This window comes from Panthera uncia, chromosome B4 (genome assembly GCF_023721935.1).
Source record: "Panthera uncia isolate 11264 chromosome B4, Puncia_PCG_1.0, whole genome shotgun sequence".
Taxonomy (NCBI): Eukaryota; Metazoa; Chordata; class Mammalia; order Carnivora; family Felidae; genus Panthera; species Panthera uncia.
Window position 1 is genome coordinate 11,814,187 of NC_064809.1, and position 18,075 is coordinate 11,832,261.

The following is an 18,075-nucleotide window of genomic DNA, read 5'->3' on the forward strand; positions in this document are numbered from 1 at the left end:
GGACTGTTTTTATCTTGCTGCTCATCACGTTCCCCTTTTCTGCAGTGATTTCCAGAATGCTTGAAGACAAATGTGTGGTTCACCCATTGCACGTACCTAAGTTGCCATGTATGCATTGTTGTACTAGACTCTTCTCCAATACTTTCATATCCCTAGTCTTGCTATTCTCATAATTTAAATGTGTTATATGATTTCATATTACACATTCTTATAAATAGGCTAAATGTTTTGTTATAAAAGAAGATATAATTTTCTTGGGTTGGGGTTGAATAATTTTTAGCCCCATATTATAGATGGTTTTCAAATATATATTAATACCTCTCCAGTTTGCCTATATATCCCAGTAAACTTGTCCCTGTGAACCTTCCTTTGCACCAGAGCTCATGACAGTAGCTAACACTGACTGAGCTGTTGCTATGGGCTCTTCTAAGTGCTTTTATATGTATGGATTCATTAATCATCATAAGAATCCTATTTATGTCTGCTTTACAGACGAGGAAACTGAGGCCCCTAAAGGTTAAGTAACTTTGCCAAAGCTATCCAGAAGGGAAGTGATGGATCTTAAGATTAAAAATCCAGTTGTCTGGCTCCAGAGTCTGTGTCCTTTCCCATCAAGTATGGCGGGGTAGCAACGCCACTCCTCTACATGCCCAGTGAGAAGATACTTTAAATATTTGCTTTCCGATGCTTTGTAGGATACTGGTAAGAAGAGCTGGGGAAGGGGAATGAGGTAGCTGGATCAAAATTTTTTTTGCCCAAAGAAATAGGCAAAATATAGCTAAGAAAAATACCATGTCTAAACAGAAGTGTTAGGAATACAGATTGCTTTGTTAAATACATGATTTTTGATTTAAGTCACCTTCCTTCCGTGGCTTCAAACAGTCCTACTCTGCTTCTTAGGATGTTAATTGCCTATACTTGTCGTGTGTCTTATCATAATGTTAACTTTTTGAAGGCAGCTGGATGAAATAGATATGAATCTGTGTGAAAAGCAAGTTATACATAATAAACATGTCATGTCAAGCATTTCTACTATTTATTAACTTAGCAAAGTAGAGAATGGTTCCGTTGGCAACAGAATATTGAAAAAAACAAGGAGACGATGTTGCTGATTCAAAAGCTTTTGCTTTCTCCTCCTTTATTTCTTCTCTGAAGGTAGTTAATGAGATTATAGTTTAATCCCTGGCCGTACTTTGCCACTCTGCTATCTTTAGTATAGGCTTATGGATGATAATAGTATACTTGCTTAATAAGCAGGATATGAAGCGAATGCTGTTCCTACATCTCAAATATCCTGCTCACTTGTCATCATTCAGGCCCCAGGCAATGTCCTACCCCCTCCACAGAGCCCTTCCTGCTGTCCCAAGCATGCCAGCTCACATGGACATGACTTCCTTCTCAATCCCTACAATGATCTTGGACTTCCACATCATTTCTACAAATGCAATGCTTACCACCTGACATTGTCATTCACACGTAAATGCATATCTGTATCAGGCATTAGATATAAGTTCCTCTAAGGAAGGAACTGAGTCTCCTCATATTTACTATGTCCCACAGCACCAAGTACAAAGCTAGGGCACTATGCAGTATGTGTTCAGTGCTCGGTGCATTATGTGCTCGGTGCATTACGTGTTCAGAAGAAAGGGAGGAAGTGAATGAATGAATGGAAGTAAATTTAGAGGTTTCTCTGATTGACTAATTCTGCCTTTGCTTCGGGTAATATTTCTCTGAGGAAGGTCTTTCCATCTTCTGCATCTAAATTACTCGAAATGATGAAATGATCTCTAAAATACAAATTCCTAAACTGTACCCCCAGTCTCTACAATCAGAATATCTGGAGTTGGGGTAGGAATTTATATCTTAATAACCTACCCTAGGTAATCCTTTAGCACACAAAATTGAGAGCTACTGGCCTGTCAGAGTATGCTTACAAGATATTATTTGAATGATGAATTGGAATAATGTGGATTAAATACTGTTCCTCTCCATAGATTTCGTAATCAAGTTCCAGTTTGTACCAACCTGGGTATCATACTCCTTCTGTAAGAAATCAACTCTCCTGGAAGAAAGGGTTATTTATTTATTCATTTATTTATTGCAAGCAATGTTGTAAATCCGCTGAAATTGAGGTATTGCAAAGCCCATAATCATATACTATTATGCCTCAATGACACTTCTGCCTCTAGCATCACTTCACTTAGGAGTTTTAGAACTTGCCCAATTCCTGAGAGAAGCCACATCCTCCTGGTCAAGACTGGGCAAGACTCCTAGAGTCTTAGTCTGGTCTCCAGGGGTCGCCTGTGTACGATCATTGGAATACGTCACGAACGTTCTCCTTTTGTCTTCCTTTTTGAAGGGTCTCCAGGTAGGGGACACAGGACACAGGGAACCATTTTCAAACTAAGTCAATGGCCCTGCTCTGGAAGCAGCTTCTAACCTGGGCAATAGATGTCCCAACTGCAGCAGGAAAACACACACACACAAAACCAAAAAACTTCTTATCTTCCACCTTATCAGATGCAGACTTCATTTCAGTGGGAGATTTTTAAAGCTTCACTAGAAAGTGAACCCAATAGGTCTACCAGGACAATTCAACTCTGCTTTTTGCTTTTCTCCTTTTCTGCAGTACAGAACATCCTCCTTCAGAACCTGAAGCTATGACTCCCCCTTCCCTAACAGGTACTGTGTGTGGTATGGATCTTCCTGGTCTTTGTGAGTACAGGAAGACTCCCTTGAAAGGAATTCCATTGAATTGGCTCTGGATGACTTGGTGTCATTTTTCCTAATCCTGTACTCATGTGATATTCGTTGATATTCAAGTCGCCTTTTGTTAGGACCGCCAGAAATAGAGGAATAGGACCCTTTCTTCTGGAGTTTCCATATTAACTCTCAAAACTAAGCTCCCTAGTCTGATGCTTACTTGAGCACACTCTTTCATCTCCAACTTTTTAAATCCCTTTATAGGTTCTTCTACAATATTTTCTCTTTACCTTTTTTTTTAAGTATTTTTCACTGCAAGCACATGTACACACACACACACGTTCCCCATGTCAGCTCCATATTTGGGGGCTACTTTACTAGGCTATCTCTTGTGTTTCACCTACATTTCCATTATTCCACGATATTACCACATTCCAGGACTGGAAACCATTTCTGTGGCCACTGCTCATTAAATTCACAGGTCACACTAAAATGGAGCAAAAGAAAGGGTTTCAGGGGGCACCTGGCTGGCTCAGTCAATAGAGCATAAGACTCTTGATCTTAGGGTTGTAAGTTTGAGCCTCACGTTGAGTGCAGAGATTACTTAAAAATAAAATCTTAAAAAAGAGAAAGAAAGAATGAAAGAAAGAAAGAAAGAAAAAGAAAGAAAGGGCCTCAGACAGATAATATGAGTGCTTTGTTTAAGATGCTGGCTTTATAGGGGCTTCTGGGTGGCTCAGTCAGCTGGGTGTCCAACTCGATCTGGCTCAGGGCATGATCTCACAGTTCCTGGGTTCAAGCCCCACATTGGGCTCCACGCTGACAATGCAGAGCCTGCTTGGGATTCTCTACCGTTCTCTCTGCTTCTCTCCCTCCCTCTCTCAAAATAAATATATATATATATTTTTTAAGATGCTGGCTTTATAGAAATATATTTCATGTTTTGCAGAGGAGCCCGTGCATCCTAGCTAGAACCAGCCATTTGGCGCCATCTGCTGGACACAAGCAGTCACAGGTTGGGGGAAATTCGGTCATGTTTAAGGAGTCAGGTGCCCACTGATGCTCATCCCTGGGACGGTTCTGAAGAAGTGTTCCCACTGGATTGATGCTCTATATCCCTTTATGACAAATCTCCCTAACCTTTAATAAATATCTCAAAAGCAAAGGGTCTTTCCTACTACATCCTATTCCCTCTGCAGTTTCATAAAGCGCCGTTGTTTTATTTAGTCAAGCAAGTCACGAGAACGAAGGAGCCCCACGACAAAACCATCAACAAATAGAGGGCAGAAGCCACATTTCCTGTCACTGTAGCCTTAGAACTGGCACGTGATAGCAGTTCTGGAATTTATTTTGTTTTGTTTTCGTGGCTTTTGAATAAGACAGTAAGTAAGTATCATCTGAGGTGGGTAAATCTGACATACAGAAGTCTTTCTTTGAAGACAGAGTTTTCTAGACTACTCTGCCTGGGTGGCTCCTAAAAAGCTCCTAACCGGGAACCCTCTCCCCACCTCTTATGTGTTGAATCTTTGTTAAGGGAAGAAACACCAAAATTTTAAAAGCCAATAACAAACTCCTGGGTGGGAGGCAGGAGGGAATAGGGTTTTGCATTATAGTGACTCCATGAAACCTAGCCTAAAACTGGAGAAATAGTAGATGCTTAATACATTTTTTTAAATGATAATTAAAATATTTGCTCAATATGATAGTTAATTTTGTGTGTCAACTTGGCTAGGACTTGAGGCCCCACTGTTTGGTCAAGCACCAGTCTAGATGTTTCTCTGAAGGTATATTTTAGCTATAATTAATATTTAAGCCAGTAACCTTGAGTAAAGCTGATTACGCCCCCCCCCCCAATGTGGGTGGGCTTCGTCCAATCAGTTGAGGAACTGAAGATCAAAGACTGAAGCTAGCCAAAGTGGAAAGGCTTGTGGTCAAGACTGCGGCATAGAAACCCTGCCTGAGTTTCCAGCCTCCTGTCCCATGGAATTTGAACTCAAGGCTGCAATATCGACTCTACCCAAATGTCCAGCCTGCTGGCCCATCCTGTGGATCCCAGCCCTCTTTCAGTCTCACTCTTTCTCGCCATATATTTAAAACCTCTTTTTTTTTCCATCTGGAGAACCCTAATATGCCCAATACCATACTTCAACCTATATTCTGTATCACTGGTTCTCAAACTGATAGGCATCAGGATACACACCATTTAGATCAGTGCCTCTGGGAGTACAGCCCACGCACCTGTATATGTAATAAGTTCTACAGTTGTGCAGGTAATAAGTTTAGCGATGCACATTTTACCAGATTTGATTAAGACCTTCTGGATGCACATTATATGCTTATTCTTTATAGCCCACACACATTTTTATGTGCTTAAAGAATATATTCTTTATAACTTGTATAGCTTCTTTTTTTAATGTTTATTTATTTTTGAGAGAGCACAAATGGCGGAGGGGCAGAGAGAGATGGAGGGAGACATAGGATCCAAAGCAGGCTCCAGGCTCCGAGTGGTTTGTTAGCACAGAGCCTGACGCGGGGCCTGAACCCACAAACAGAGAGATCATGACCTGAGCCAAAGTCGGCCGCCCAATCGACTGAGCCATCCAAGCGCCCCAATTTTTAATTCGTTATAGGAAGGGGAACTAACATTAAATACCTGCTATGTGCCACATCCTGGTTTAGGCTCTTCTCAGTGTATTATCTCATATCTCACCCAATTCCCTTAATGTTAGAGAACAGACCTAATTATCACAAGGTTAGTAACCTGCTCCGGACACACATTCATTTGTTCATCAGATATTTGCCGAGCAGCTGCTGTGGGTCAGGAGCTTCGCGTGGCCCTGGGGCTGGAGAAGTGAACGAGAGACACAGTACCCTCGTGGAACTAAAATTCTAGAAAGGATAACCAGTAACAGTCAAGTGAACAAGAAATGAACGCAGCCTTAGGGCACGTGAGGCATGCTGCACAAGAAAGGAGAGTGGACAAGACTGAGTCACTGAAATAGTTCTGCCCCGAGTTAAGGCGATTGCAGATGGGGAACCCCAAGCTCATGGAAATGTGGAGGAGGCGACATGAAGAACACGGAGGGGTGGGGGGGGGGACTGGGCACTGCTGGACAGGACGCAATCAGGGCTGCTTTTGCCCAGCACCAGAGTGGAGGCGTCTCAAGAAGGCAGGAACTCAAAGAAAAGGTGTGACAGGGGGGTATAAATTTGGGAGTCACCGCTGAGAGATAGGATTTAAGGCCATGGCAATGATGAGATGCCCCGGAGGGAGTTCCCACACAGAGGGTAGAGCCCAGGAGCAAGACCTGAGGACGGCAGCCATCAGAGGTCAACGGGAGGGGTACCTGCTGAGGAGCAGCGACCTGCAAACAGGAAGCAGGAGAAGCAGGAGAGAGAAGCGTCACAGAAGCCCAGCTAGTGTGTGACCGGTCCAATGTTCCGATCTGGGGTCTGCATCCACTGCCCTTGCTCAGCTCACCGCATTCTCCTGGTGCATCTGGAGGGCAGAGTGTTACATTCATATCATGCCCTGTCAGCCACGCTGGCATATGTTAGCTCAGCTGATCCTTGTGGTTTTAGAAGGCGAGTGAGGCAGGTGTTACTGTTTTACAAATGAGGACACAGGTGCCCAAAGTGAGATAACTATTGAGTGGGGGAGCCGGGATCTAGCCAAGCATCTTTCCTGTTGAGTTCACATCTCAAAGAGGATTTTTTAAAGCTTATTTATTTATTTATTTTGAGACAGAACACACACACACACATGCATGGGGGAGGGGCACAGAGAGAGGGAGAGAGAATCCCAAGCAGGCTCCACGCTGTCAGTGTGCAGCCTAATGCGTAGGTCAAACTCACCAACCATGAGATCATGACCTGAGCCCAAATCAAGAGTCAGATGCTTAAATGACTGAGCCACCCAGGTGCCCGTACTGATCAATTCCAATAAGAAAGCCACTGCTCCATATTTATAAGCTAGGAGGTAAAAAACAAAACAAAACAAAAAACAAAACAACAAAAAAAAACAAACACATGATTTCTCCCTGAAGAAGTTTACAGACTCACAAGGAAAAAAAAAGACCAAAATCAAGGCAAAACCCCATCAATACAAGGTTATAAGTGCAGTAACCCAAGCCACCTCAGATGGGGCACCTGCCCCAATGCGAAAAATGGAGAAAAGGTTTCAGCTGAGCTGAACCTTGAAGAAAAAAAAAGATAGGAGCCAAGATGACCCTGGAGAGGCAGGCAGGGTTGTGTCTCCAAGAGCTCAATAAACTGGTAAGGGGCATGGACTGAATCATCCAGGAGGCCATCAATGGCATTTCTGCAGGAGAGCCGGTGTGGTCAGAACTGAGTTTAGCAGCTGGCTACAGAATGGCTTGAGCGGGGAGAAGCTTGAAGAGAGAGGGGCTGAGAAGCACCAAGGGGGTTGGGGCCATTGTCAACTAGAGCTGGCTTGTACCATCTTGCAAAAAAGCCAGTGAGGTTTTTAGGAGTTTGGGGGAGAGACTATTAAACCTTGGGTGGCTTGAAATCAGCCGTGGTGAAAGTACTGATGCAACAGACACCATCAAATGCTACAAATCAAGGCTTCCCCCACAGAGCTGTTTGTTAATTACTTTCCAGCCCACTACTGATGGAAGCAGAGATGCGAGTAGATTCCAGAAAAGCTCACGAAGTTGTTGTTTTTTAAAAAAAATTTTTTTAACGTTTATTTATTTTTGAGACAGAGAGAGACAGAGCATGAATGGGGGGAGGGGCAGAGAGAGAGGGAGACACAGGATCTGAAGCAGGCTCCGGGCTCTGAGCCGTCAGCACAGAGCCCGACGCGGGGCTCGAACTCACGGACCGCGAGATCGTGACCTGAGCCGAAGTCGGACGCTTAACCGACTGAGCCACCCAGGCGCCCCACGAAGTTGTTGTTTTTAAAGGGTCAGGTCTTGATGACTAACTCAATGTGGGGGGAAGAGTCAGAGGTACTGCTAAATTTCTAACTCCTAAAACTGGGTGAATGTCCGTGACATGAGTCGAGATGGAGAACCGAGAGGAAAGACCAGCTTGGCCAAGATGATGAACTCAGGGGTCGAATGTGTTGATTTTTAGATGTCTAAAGGGTTGCGGCCAGCAACTGGTTACGGAGGGTCTGAAGACCAGAGGGCAGCAAGAGCAGGACCAGGACAGGGAGACTTTCCAGGGCGAGGGAGGAGAGAGCTGAAAACTAAGCATCGAGGCATGCTGAGGAGGAGCATTGGAAACACGAAATTCAGCTGTGAGGGAGGCCAGAAGGAGCACTCAGGCAGCAGGAAAAGGACACAGAAGCCAAGTGCATGAACACAGGTGTCCATTGCGGCAGAGGAATCAACAAAATAACACAGAGGGAAGTCTCTACAAGCCATGCATCCCATGGCACCATCTTTTTAAAATTTTCATGTTTTATTTATTTTAATGTTTTTTAATGTTTTGTTTATTTCTGAGAGAGACAGCACGAGCAGGGGAGAGGCAGGGAGAGAGAGGGACAGAGGATCTAAGTGCGCTCTTTGCTGACAGCAGTGAGCTCAGTGTGGGGCTTGAACTCATGAACCCTGAGATCACGACCTGAGCTGAAGTTGGACGCTCAGCTGACTGAGCCACCCAGGTTCCCCCCATCGTTGCACCATCTTGAGGTACAAAAAGTAGCATTTCTATGATATTCAAGCCACAGTGACAGGATAGTCCCAGTCCTCCAAATGCCAACAGACCATTCTGACATTCTTAGGGTTCCTACCTCATGTAGAGTCTAAGAACCCCACACACAGCTATACCAACGAAGATATGGATCCCAATAAGACTCATTTAACAGAGAAGGGGCAGAAGGGGTGGCCGGTCCCCCAACGTGTCTCTGCTAACAGCCACCAGTTCTCTGCCAGAAGTACTTGAAATCAAGGATTTCTGAGGCTGCGGCCAACAATGTGAGATATGGGGGGTAGAGTTGCCTCCATCTATCCCCAAGGTTACTACATGCTAACGTAGGCCATAGCTCCAAGGTGCTGCTCTGTGTACACACACACACACACACACACACACAAACACACCACAGCCATCTCCCCTATGATTCTGGTGTGCCTGGGACAGAAGCAATGACAGCATCAATTACCTGCTGGGCGTGGAAAGCCCCTCCCCTCCCGTCAGGTACCCCAAGGTACCTTCTGACCAGCTGGCCTTGGTCTAGTTCTGCCTATCTCATTAGTCATGCTAATCTATTTCAAGGGGACACAGTTTCCCTATTTCAGGTGTTTCCTCTAGGAAGGGAGCCAGGAAGGTACTTACTGAGGTCACCCTCCTGGATCTTTCTGTCCATTCATTTACTTCAACCCAGGTGCAGTGGGGTGACTCATCTGAGTGATAAATTTGGGAAGAATCAATCACACACATTTATTTCTTCCCTTCTCTTTCTCCTCCTCAGAGGGAGTTGATTGTCCGCAAGAGCATGGGCTCTGCTTTGCTCCTCCAGGGCCCCAGGGGTGTGGTAGCCAGGGCTGCCCCAGTGGACGTGTCCATAAAAACTTAGCAAGTCAAGTTTCCCAGTAGATGAGCCACACCCTGCAGCCAAGCCTTCATCAGTCATAAAGGAAAATGTTAATTTTCCATGTGCCCTTCTCCCTTGCCTGATTTGCCTCAATTTGTTCAGAAGCCAGGCAGGGAGGAAGATCTTAGACACAGCCGACAGAGTCTCAGTCAAAAGCATTCAGAAGGGGCGGCCGGGAGGCTCAGTCGGTTAAGCGTCCGACTTTGGCTGTCATTATCTCATGGTTTGTGAGTTTGAGCCTCACATCAGGCTCTGTGCTGTCAGAGCAGAACCTGCTTCAGATCCTCTGTCCCCCCTCTCTCTTCCCCTCCCCCACTCATTCTCTCTCTCTCTCTCTCTCTCTCTCTCAAAAATAAATAAACATTTTTAAAAAGTATTCAGGAAATACTGAATCTGTGTGAATAATGCATGTCAGCATGTTCTATTTTCTGAGCCCCCTCAAAGACCCTGGGTGCCTGGGTGCCTCGATCAGTTGAGCATCCAACTCTTGATTTCAGCCCAGGTCCTGATCCCAGGATCAAGGGATCAAGCCCTGCATTGGGCTCTGTGCTGAGCCTGAAGCCTGCTTAAGATTCTCTCTCTCTCCCTCTGCCCCCTCTCCCCCACTTGAGTGCTCTCTCTCTGTCTCTCTCTAAAATAGAGACAGAGAGAGAGAGACAGAGAGAGAGAGAGAGAAGTCTCTAGTGTCTATCAGTTCTTCCTGAAATTGTTCCGGCAACCTTCAGCTATGGGTCAAGGTGTGGGGTCTACCTCAAGCCAGGGCCCCCCGACCCTTGCCCAAGGAAAAATTAATAAGTAAGCATGTTAGTGCACATCTGCCCAGAAATGCTGTCGCTCAGGAACTAAAAGGGGGAACTCCTGTGGCTCTTCCCAGAAGAAAGAAGGTCTGCTGCAAGATCACTGGGGTGTCCCCAAGCCAGAAATAGCAAGGGCTAACATTTTGAAATGTCAGCTTCTGCTAAAAACAATCCTACATCCTGTTACACATCCATTGAATTTAGCGATAGGAGGTCCTCAGTGATCTTGGACAGAGCAAAAGGGTTCTCACCCAGAAACATTTAGGAAATACTGAACTCCATGTGAATAATGAGCATCAGCAAGGTAAAGGCCACGGATAGAATAGTGTCCTAAATTTTGCTTAACAGAGACTGTGTAACCCATAATCTCTCCTTCGAGGCCAAAAACCTATGAAAATCCCAAAAAACATTGGAAATTCAGGGAGTCCGATATCACGTAAGACATCAGGGTACAGGAAATTAATTAGAAAAGGTGGTTGATGGTTGTAAGGAGAAAAGCAGAACTAAGAGAGGCCTTGCTTACTTAGTGATGGAGTTATTTTTAGAATGGTAGGGACTGCCTTATGTTTCTAGTCCAAGGGAGGAAGGCCCAAGAAAGGAAAAGATGGCCAATAGGATAAACAGAACAATCTTAGTCCCTCAAGGTGTTTATAATCAGGCAGCTTTTACTTGGTAAATCCATCCTATATCAATGACCAATGAAAGGAAGCCCCAAACTTATAAGGTGTAAATGCAAAATACATGGGTAATCATTCTTTCCAGATATTTCCAAAGATGGCATAATGATTTCAAGCCAGTCTTATCGATATTTAAATGTGAGGCAGTTGTTCTTTTTTTTTTTAAGTTTATTTATTTATTTTGAGAGAGAGACAGAGACAGTGAGCAGGGGAAAGGCAGAGAGAGAGGGAGAGAGAGAATCCCCAGCAGGCTCTGTGCCGTCAGTGTGGAGCTCAATGTGGGGCTCAATCCCACAAACTGTGAGATCATGATCTGAGCTGAAACCAAGAATCAGAGGCCTAACCATCTGAGCTACCCAGGCACCCCAGGGCAGTTGTTGTTAATATTTGGAGACTTACGGATAAAACTCTAATTCCCTACAAAGGCACCTACAAGGGCATCAGGGGTTTCACCCCTAATTTCCAGGTTTGTCCCCAGAGCTATGGTCCAGAAGTCAGGAAGTTGAAGGTCCCACCCAGAAGTCAGCAAAATGCAGAAAAGGACTGTCAATGGCCACATGTCCACAACCTGGGGACTGAGAGCCATCAGAGGAATATGAAAGGGGCTGCAAATCCATGTGTTGAAGCCCACACACTGTGTGGCCACAATTCTCCCAGTCTGGCACAGATGTACCTTCGAAGTCCTGTCCTAAGCCTAATGGCAAGAGAGTCTCAGAGTTCCCAGGGGCGCCTGGGTGGCTCAGTCAGTCAAGAATCCGACTCTTGAGGGGTCAAGATGGCAGAACAGCATGGAAGGTTTTTTTTTTTTTTTTGCATCTCTTGTCCCTGAAATGCAGCCAGATCAACACATAACCATCTTGCACACCTAGAAAATTGATTTGAGGATTAACACAACAATCTGCACAACCTGAACCACAGACCTCGGCAGGTACACAGCGCAGAGAGGTGAACTGGAGGAGAGAGAAGCTGTGGAAGGCAGGGAGCTGTTTTTGCTTGTGGAGAGAGGACAGAGATGGCGGGGGCGGGAGGGTGGTTTGGAGAATATGGGAAAAGCACCCCCCCCCAAAATCAGCTGGAGAGAAAGTGGAAAAGTGGAAACAGCCACAGGGACTGAACAAGAAAAGGGAGAAAGGAGAAAGGAGAGGATTTAAATTCCATTAAGACTCTATAAACAGGGGGAGCGCAGAGTCTGAAACTCCGCAGCTCAATACCTGGCGGTGCTCTGGTGGGAAGGGAAAATCCCCAGGAACAGAGTGAAGTCCGGGCAGTCCTTGGACCACCCAGGGAGAGGTGGTTCCCCTGTTGGGAGGACATTTGGTAGAGGCTGTGCGGCCACCTCACAAGCAAAGGTCCCAGTGGACCCTGGAGAACAACCACATTCGCTGGTGCTGGAACAAGGACATTAAGGGGGAAGCCTGGTACCAGATGTGTGTTGTAATTTTCCATAAACTCTGAAACTCTGCTGCTACACAATCGCGTGAACCTTTTCTGGGGCGGGCTGGCACCCAGCCGCAGTCTCTGGGCATTGGCAGCAGCACGGTCTCCCAAATGTTCCTGGGGTGGGTGGGCACCCAGCCATTGCTGAGTGACACCCTCCCCAAGACAGTCTAAGCAGGTCAAAGCCACAGTCCCTCAGAAGTGAGGGGTCAGGAAACACAGCCACATCTGAGATAAAACTCAGGAGGGAGGTGCTGCCTGGTAGCCTGATGGCATGGTCATGGCCAGTGTAGAAGGAGGGAGTAGATGGAAGCCGGAGACAAAGGAGGGGTGCTCGACTGCCAGTCAGGGAGAGCACAGAGTTCTGATACTAGAGACTGGGTAGCTGGGTAACACCATTTTCACCCCTCTCACGCATACACGCCTATAAGCGCTACAGCAATCCATCCCAGTAAGCTGAGCAGCACCATCTAGTGGAGAACGGAGCCGTTACACTAAACCCTGACCAACTGGGCCAACAGCACTCTTGACAAACACAAGTCTCTCCACTTGCTTAGTTTACAGACTATAAAGTGCTTCACAGTTTGACTTCTAGGGGAAACAGATTTAATTTCAATCATATCTCATTCTGTTTGCTTGTCTTTTTATTCAATTTTTTTCTCTTTCTTTTCTTATTCTTGAATACAGAAAGAGAAAAAATTTATTTTATTTTCCATTTTTATTAAAAAGATTTTTCCTTAATTTTTTCTACTATATTTTATACTTTTTTGTAAATTTTTAAAATTCTATTTTACTTTCATCATTTCATTTTATTCTATTTTATTGTATTCATTTTTCAAATTTTCAAACATTTTTTTTCCTTCTTTTTTTTCTTATCTTTCCCTTTTTTGTCTAATCTATCAAGCTTCTTTCAACAACCAGATCAAAACACACCTAGGATCTAGCATCCTTTATTTGATTTCTTTGTGTTGTTTTTAATTTTTAATTTTTTTTTACTTTATTAATTCCTTTTCTTCCTTCAAAATGCTGAAATGAGAAATTTACCCCAAAAGAAAGAACAGGAAGAAATGACAGCCAGGGACTTCATCAACACAGATACAAGCAAGATGTCTGAACTAGAGTTTAGTATCACAATAATAAGAATACTAGCTGGGGTTGAAAACAGATTAGAATCCCTTTCTAGGAAGATAAAGGAAGTAAAAGCTAGTCAGGATAAAATAAAAAAATGCTATAACTGAGCTGCAATCTTGAATGTGTGCCACGGTGGCAAGGACGGATGGGGCAGAGCAAAGAATCAGCGACATAAAGGACAAACTTATGGAGAATAATGAAGCAGAAAAAAAGAGGGAGACTAAGGCAAAAGAGCACGATTTAAGAATTAGAGAAATCAGTGACTCATTAAAAAGGAACAACATCAGAATCACAGGGGTCCCAGAAGATGAAGAGAGTGAAAACGGCATAGAAGGGTTATGTGAGCAAATCATAGTAGAAAACTTTCCTAACCTGGGGAAAGACACAGACATCAAAATCCAGGAAGCACACAGGACTCCCATTAGATTCAACAAAAACTGACCATCAACAAGGCATGTCATAGTCAAATTCACAAAATACTCAGGCAAGGAAAGAATCATGAAAGCAGCAAGGGAAAAAAAGTCCTTAACCTACAAGGGAAGACAGATCACATTCACAGCAGACCTATCCACAGAAACTTGATAGGCCAGAAAGGAGTGACAGGATATATTCAGTGTGCTGAATTGGAAAAATATGCAGCCAAGAATTCTTTATCCAGCAAGGCTGTCATTCAAAATAGAAGGAGAGATTCAAAGTTTCCCAGACAAACAAAAATTAAATGAGTTTCTGACCACTAAACCAGCCCTGCAAGAAATTTTAAGGAGGACTCTCTGAGGGGAGAAAAGATGAAAAAAAAACAAAAACAAAAACAAAAAGACCAAAAGCAACAAAAAGACTAGAAAGGGCCAGAGAACACTGCCAGAAACTGACTGTACAGGCAACATAATGGCAATAAATTTGTATCTTTCAGTACTCACTCTAAACGTCAATGGTCTAAATGCTCCAATCAAAAGACATAGGGTAACAGAATGGATAAGAAAACAAGATCCATCTATATGCTGTTTACAAGAGACCCATTTTAGACCTAAAGACACCTTCAGATTGAAAATAAGGGGATGGAGAACCATCTATCATGCTAATGGTCACCAAAAGAAAGCCTTAGTAGCCATACTTATATCAGACAATCTAAATTTTAAAATAAAGACTGTAACAAGAGATGAAGGAGGGCATTATATCATAATTAAGCGGTCTATCCACCAAGAAGACCTAACAACTGTAAACATTTATGTGCCAAATATGGAAGCACCCAAACATATAAATCAATTATCACAAACATAAAGAAACTCATTGATAATGATACCATAACAACAGGGGACATCAACACCCCACTTACAACAATGGACTGATCATTTAAACAGAAAATCAACAAGGAAACTATGGCTTTGAATGACACACTGGACCGGATGGACTTAACATACATATTCACAACATTTTATCCTAAAGCAGCAGAATACACATTCTTCTCGAGTGCACATGGAACATTCTCCAGACTAGATCACATACTGGGACACAAATCAGCCCTCAACAAGTAAATAAAGATCGAGATCATACTGTGCATATTTTCAGACCACAACACTATGAAACTTGAAATCAACTACAAGAAAAAACTTGGAAAGATAACAAATACTCGGAAACTAAAGAATGAATGAATTTCTAACCAAGAAGTTAAAGAGGAAATTAAAAAGTACATGGAAGCCAATGAAAACGATAACACCACAACCCAAAACCTCTGGCACACAGCAAAGGTGGTCATAAGAGGGAAGTATATAGCAATCCAGGCCTTCCTATAGAAGGAAGAAAGGTCTCAGATACACAACCTAACCTTATACCTCAAAGAGCTGGAAAAAGAACAACAAATAAAACCCAAAAACAGCAGAAGACAGGAAATAATACAGATCAGAGCAGAAATCAATGCTATCGAAACCGAAAAACAGTAGAACAGATCAATGAAACCAGGAGCTGGTTCTTTGAAAGAATTACCAAAATTGATAAACCCCTACTGAGTTTGACCAAAAGGAAAAAGGAAAGGACCCAAATAAATAGAATCAAGCATGAAGGAGGAGAGATCACAACCAACACTACAGAAATACAAACAATAATAAGAGAATATTATGAGCAATTATACACCAATAAAATGGGAAATCTGGAAGAAATGGACAAATTCCTAGAAACATATAAACTACCAAAACTCAAACAGGAAGAAATAGAGAATTTGAACAGTCCCATTACCAGTAAAGAAATCCAAAATATAGAAATGGAAGGAAAACTTCCAAACTCTATGAAGCCAGGATTAACTTGATTCTAAAACCAGACAAAGACCCCACTAAAAAGGAGAACTATAGACCAATTTCCCTAATGAACATGGATGCAAAATTCTCAGTAAGTTACTAACCAACCAGATCTAACAATACATTAAAAGAATTATTCACCATGACCAAGTGGAATTATACCTGGGATGCAGGGCCGATTCAATATCTGCAAAACAATCAATGTGATTCACCACACGAATGAAAGAAAGGAAAAGAACCACATGATCCTCTCAATAGATGCAGAGAAAGCATTTAACAAAATACAGCATCTTTCTTGGTAAAAACCCTCAAGAAAGTAGGGATAGAAGGACCATACCTCAAGATCATAAAAGCTGTATATGAAAGGCCCACTGCTTATACATCCACAATGGGGAAAAACAGAGCTTTCCCCCAAAGGTCAGGAACACAACAGGGATGTCCACTCTCACCACTGTTATTCAACATAGTACTGGAAGTCTTAACCTTGGAAGTCAGACAACACAAAGGAATAAAAGGCATCCAAATCGGCCAGGAGGAAGTCAAACTTTCATTCTTCACAGATGACATGATACTCAATATGGAAAACTCAAAAGACTCCACCAAAAAAAAAACTGTTAAAAACTGATCCATGAATTCAGCAAAGTTGCAGGATATAAAATCAATGCACACAAATCGTTTGCATTCCTATACACCAATAATGAAGCAACAGAAAGAGGAATCAAGGAATCGATCCCATTTACAATTGCACCCAAAACCATAAAATACCTAGGAATAAACATAACCAAAGAGGTGAAAAATCTATACACTGAAAACTATACAAAGCTGTGAAAGAAATTGAAGAAGACACAAAAAAATATTCCATGCTCCTGGATTGGAAGAACAAACATTGTTAAAATGTCGATACTACCCAAAGCAATCTACATAGTCAATGCAATACCTAGTGAAATAATGCCAGCATTCTTCAGAGCTAATACAAAAAATCCTAAAATTTGTATGGAACCAGAGAAGACCCTGAATAGCCAAAGTAATCTTGAAAAAGAAAACCAAAACTGGAGGCATAACACTCCCAGACATCAAGACGTATTACAAAGCTGTAATCATCAAGATAGTATGGTACTGGCACAAGAACAGACACTCAGATCAATGGAACAGAATAGAGAACCCAGAAATGGACCCATAAATGTATGGCCAACTCATCTTGGACAAAGCAGGAAAGAACATCTAATGGAATAAAGACAGTCTCTTCAGCAAGCGGTGCTGGGAAAACTGGACGGCAACATGCAGAAAAATGAACCTGGGCCACTTTCTCACACCATACACAAAAATAAACTCAAAATGGATGAAAGACCTCAATGTAAGACAGGAAGCCATCAAAATCCTAGAGAAGAAAGCAGGCAAAAACCTCTTTGACCTCGGCCACAGCAACTTCTTACTCAACACATCTCCAGTGGCAAGGGAAACAAAAGCAAAAATAAACTATTGGGACCTCATCAAAATAAAAAGCTTCTGCACAGCAAAGGAAACAATCCACAAAACTAAAAGGCAACCGATGGAATGGGAGGAGATATTTGCAAATGATGTATCAGATAAAGGGTTAGTATCCAAAATCTATAAAGAACTTCTCAAACTCAACACCCAAAAAACAAATAATCCAGTGAAGAAATGGGCAAAAGACATGAATAGACACTTCTCCAAAGAAGACATCCAGATGGCCAACAGACACATGAAAAAATGCTCTACATCACTCATCATCTAGGAAATACAAATCAAAACCACAATGAGATACCACCTCACACCCGCCAGAATGGCTCACATTAACAACTCAGGCAACAACAAATGTTGGCGAGGATGCGGAGAAAGAGGATCTCTTTTGCACTGCTGGTGAGAATGCAAACTGGTGTAGCCACTCTGGAAAAAAGTATGGAGGTTCCTCAAAAAATGAAAAATAAAACTACCCTATGCCCCAGCAATTGCACTACTAGGTATTTATCCAAGGAATACAGGGATGCTGTTTTGAAGGGACACATGCACCTCAATGTTTATAGCAGCACGATCAACAATAGCCAAACTATGGAAAGAGCCCAAATGTCCATTGACAGATGAACGGATAAAGAAGATGTGGTATATATATACAATGGAGTATTACCCGACAATCAAAAAGAATGAAATCTTGCCATTTGCAACTACATGGATGGAACCGGAGGGTATTATGCTAAGCGAAATTAGTCAGTCAGAGAAAGACAAATATAGTATGACTTCACTCATATGCGGACTTTAAGATACAAAACAGATGAGCATAAGAGGAAGGAAACAAAAATAATATAAAAATAAGGAGGGGAACAAAATGTAAAAGAGTCTTCAAGAACAAACAAAGGGGTGCTGTAGGGGTTGTGGGAGGGAGGATAGTCTAAATGGAATCTACCCCTGAAACCATTGTTGCACCATATGCTAACTAACTTAGATGTAAATTAAACAATAAA

The 18,075-nt window shown here is 42.9% G+C and overlaps 1 protein-coding gene across 3 annotated transcripts in view; it reads right to left on the reverse strand.

The window, feature by feature from the left end:
• Positions 1-18,075, reverse strand: part of CCDC3 (coiled-coil domain containing 3) — a 195,341-nt gene that overhangs the window by 167,401 nt on the left and 9,865 nt on the right. The gene's annotated exons all lie outside the window — the stretch shown is intronic.